The 4479-nt window shown below is 35.5% G+C and overlaps 1 long non-coding RNA gene across 1 annotated transcript; it reads right to left on the bottom strand.

Annotated features, from left to right (window-relative positions):
• Positions 1 to 726: 726 nt before the first annotated feature.
• LOC134542125 (uncharacterized) lies at positions 727 to 4078 on the bottom strand. Its single transcript, XR_010076742.1, has 2 exons — positions 3667 to 4078; positions 727 to 2490 (listed from the first exon to the last, which is right to left on the bottom strand). It is a non-coding gene; the product is annotated as an uncharacterized LOC134542125 (long non-coding RNA).
• Between the last annotated feature and the right edge of the window lie 401 nt (positions 4079 to 4479).

Raw genomic sequence — 4479 nt, 5'->3', positions numbered from 1 at the left:
ACTTGCGCTTAAATTCGCGCGCCCTGCCGCGCCTACCATAACAAAAGCTCGTTATTGAAGTCAAATTTACTAAACAACTAACTAGAACATCTGGGAAGACTACCCCCCCTCTACCCCAATGTGCAGGCCACACCGCGCGGCTTGTTACGACAGCGCGCCCCAGTAACTGCGGCCCGTGGCTGCGCCAGCGCGCGGCCAAACAAACAAACAAAATTCTGCAAGCCCGCAGCGCGCCGCGCCGGCCCCGTGCCCCAATTACATGGTCACGCCACTTGCGCTGACGAGTGAACAGAGCAGCCAGCCCAGAGTCCCGTCAGTAAAGTCCCTAAATTTGATTTCAACAACCCTGCAAAATTTCAACCCGCGACATAACCCTCCCCTCACAGAGCTCGAGCCCCATCGAGCTACCTCAAAATTACAAATTGTCTTTTTCCATTAAACCATAACTATAAATTCCTCATTTCACAAAAATAATAATTTTCTTAGTTCCTTGCTGTCTGAACATACATCTAGATTCTGCATAAGATTTATTTTAAAACAACAAGTATTCATAAAATTAAATGTAAAACTTTTATCTGGTTTGTTCTCACAGGAACCTTCAGAGGCTCGAGTTCTCAATTCTAAAAAAATTGTTCTGTTAGTGAAGCTCTCTTTACAAATTAAATTACTGTTCTTAGTTTCTCAGTATTCGTTAAACAATGTGCAAATTCTTGATAATTATTATTATTTTTTTTTTTCGGTTTCCGTTTATTACCATACTTCTTTCGTTCTTCAAAAAAAATTAAGTGTCCTTACAGTGTTTCAATTAATTAAACTCTTATCTCGTGAAGGTTGGTGCAACTCCTCGAAGTCAGTGTTGTCGAGAAGAGTAGCTCCCTGGGCTGGCCATCAGCAAACACCACTCAACTCCAACAGCTACTGGACTGGCTTCCAGGGCAGCTCACAACTTCTCCCCACATCTGCTTCGGAGTTGTGCCATCCTCATCACGAACAGATTACAATTCTGAAACATCATCAACAGGCATTACCATCACGCCTGACAAATACAAAACTAACTACTAAACTGCAATCGATGGGCAAGGATGCAAACACACAAAAAAATAAAATTAATTAATTCAACTGCTAACATAAAGTATCCCACCCTTAGCATAATCTAATCAGGCAAATAATTTGATAGGAAAAACTTAAGGAAGGGAAACATGACCTCCAATGATTTTCCCTAACTCTTGAGTCTTGATCTTCTCTATACAGCAAATAGTCCCCACGAAGTAACTGGGTTGAAGGTCAGTTCACATGACCCACCCATAACCTCTTCTACTCTTCTTTTCTTCTGGGGGCAACCACAATGCCCACCAATCTCTCTCCATGGTGCCGAACCAGCTATCCCATGAGAGTAAACAACGTAGTCAATAGAAGCGCAGAGGGGAAACACCAATCTCTGGCTTGTCGAGTCATAAAACTGCTTTATCTTCTTCTTCTTCTGAGTAAAAATATCTGACTAACCTTGCTTCTATTCTTCCAAACAGTAAAAGTTCATCAGGTATCTTCATGAAAGAAACATTCTAACTAATAATTCTTCATTTTTCTTCTTCTTTATTTCTGTTAGTTGTAATAGAAGGCCATGTTAGGGAGGTTATAGGGAAAAAGAGTGGCCAATTCCCACCCCATCACCCACCTAGATCATGACTAATTAACTTTTAAATTTTCTATTTCAAACAAATAAAAAAAACATTTTTTTATTCAAACTTTTAAATTATAATTACTTTTACTTCATAACCTCAAAAGCTAATCAATAATTCTAAATGAAATTGTGATTTACTGCATCCTTGTTCCATCCGATCTGTTTGTTTATAACCTTTCTTGTAAAGTATAAAATTTTCAAACATTACTAATTAAAAAAAAATTAAATTCTGGTGTCCTTTGAGTTACAATTAACTTTACTATTTCTTAGCTTGAAATAATTTAAGTTTTCAGAACTATTTCATTGTCTAATTCACAACACTTAAAAATCAACTCAAAACAACAAATCATCAAAATCAATAAGATCATCTGACCTACCTATCAGTACTGTGAACTTGAACTGTTCGTACACATTTATAATAAGCTATTGTATTTAAATTCCAACCTAAATAAGGTTTAAAAAAACTACTAATCCCTCTGTAAATTAAGAAAATTAACTTTAAAAATTAAACTTAAGGTATTAGTTCTTTTTGACAGCTACCACAACTCACTAGTTCCATTACATTACTATAACCTAAAAAGTTCTGTAAATAATGTTTATAACAAAAAAAAAACTCCAGTTACTGTCTTCCATAAAAAAAAATAAAACTTTACATGACCTTATTAATCTCCACTTGTAAGTCCATGGCTGCCAGCTTTCTCTTCTCTTGAATCTTCAGTCTTGGCTCTTGTTTCAGTGATCTTGTATCTTGTCTCTCGAACTCTTGTCATCTTGTAAACTGGACTGCTGCTCAGCTCATCTTAAGGAATCTGTAACAGTTTCAAAAATACATGTTAATTTAAATTACATAATTCCTGTTCTTTGGTCCTAAAAAAAAAATTGTATTATTAGTACACATTACCCTGAAACAACATTATTATTCATTGTTTATTACTTAAAAAAAATGCTTTACCATAAAATCCTTTTTTGTTCTTTTCATTAGGCCTATTTATTTTCCTTCTTCTTAATTAAATTCTGCTTCAAATGTTAATCCTAACTTAAGACCTACCATCTATTTATTATTCATTACCTACATTATTTATGTTACCCTAAAATTCCCATAAGTTTCTAATACTTCCTATCAAAGACATTCTCTCTAAAAAAAAAATTTACTTGTGACTCTTAACTTAACAAACTTAAAAAAAACTTTTACACTAGACTTAACTTATTATTCATTCTTAGTTACTAAATTTCTATATGTAAACTTTAGTACTTACAAACAAAAACTGCCTATTTCTCTCTACCTCTTAATCTCTTTCAATTATTACAATAATAATGTTACCTTGCATCTTTAAACTTTCTTCTAAATTAATTTAGTAAAATTCAATTTCACATTAGGCAAGTACACTAACTCTCTACAGCAATGTTTCTCATTTCCCTCCTTCCTAACTGAATCCAATCTTACTTAACCTCCAGGGAATTTACCTCACAAAATAACCAAAAATTTCACTGTAGTGCCTATCTGCTATAGGCCCACTACACAGGGGGCTCTCACCCCACCAACAAACTTCATTGAAATGGTACCCTATCCCATACAGGATAGCCACTTCGGTACTACCATGGGGAACTCCTGCCCCAAACTACTCACAACTCTCAGGATTCTCCTAACCCTTAATTCACGTAGCCAGCCCATCTCCTATGGTCTGCGCTACAATTCCCTTTCTTCCCAGGGACACAACGCCTCACCTTAGGGTCCCTCGCCCTAATGAAAACATTAATTTTGTCTCTCTGTTCCCTTGGAGTAAATTCCCTCTACACACAAAAACTATCCTTCCCACTTTTCTCAATGCTTATCGATTTTATAGTGTACCTCCTTAATAATGTTTACAAATCCCAAAAAAATATTTTTAAAACCGAGGTAGAATTTAACTAACAAAAACATAAACAACTTACAACGAAACACTTCTAGCCTATACATCATACACTTCTTAAAATAAATTACTTACATACTGAAAGTTCCTCTTCTCCTAAAACACACTTAAATTTAAATTTATTTAACCAATAGTCTATTTTCTTATCGCTAAGTTACCGTACAGCTGATCAAAACAAGGTCACGGCCTGTCCACGTCTCCGTATGAGCCCGTGACGTCACCGAATTCCATCAGGTGCGCCAACCCTCGCTTGCGGTTCCTCCGTTCTCCGCTAGGTCTCAGCACCTCCCCGTCACGTGTTCACTCTGCCACGTCCACTGACGTGTCGTTCTGAAACAACTCTCAACATTTTTCTAATTAAAACAAAACATCACTATAAATTCTATAACTCTCTTTTACATAAACTCTCGTTTTCTCTTTAATTCCTTTCTAACGTTTATCCTTCCCTCGACTGATTTAATTCGTACGTCTCGTCTCCTACGCGCACGAAAACAAAACAAACTTCTCTTGAAAATAATTCCTATTTACGACAAAAAACTTTATTTTAAATTATAATTCTCTTAACCTACAATCTTAAAATGAACTTCAATTAAATTAAACCACTTGCATTATCTCTAATAAGCATTTAACTTATAACGTATTCTCCTCACGTAATAATCCCCGATATAAATCTACAATAAATTCAACGACTTAAAACAACTTATCACTATAAACTTTATCCTTACAAGTATCCTCAAATAAACATCTGTTACGTCAAAAAAAAAATCTCAAAGACTTCCTCCACTATAGACTAAAATTCCGTAATCCTCTCCTCAAGTAAACTCTTAATAACCTGCTATCAGAAGCTGAAACTAACTTAATAATAAACATAAAAATCTACCTCTCTCT

The sequence above is a fragment of the Bacillus rossius genome (genome assembly GCF_032445375.1).
Source record: "Bacillus rossius redtenbacheri isolate Brsri chromosome 4 unlocalized genomic scaffold, Brsri_v3 Brsri_v3_scf4_2, whole genome shotgun sequence".
NCBI classification, from domain to species: domain Eukaryota; kingdom Metazoa; phylum Arthropoda; class Insecta; order Phasmatodea; family Bacillidae; genus Bacillus; species Bacillus rossius.
This window is presented reverse-complemented; position numbering and strand designations above follow the sequence as displayed.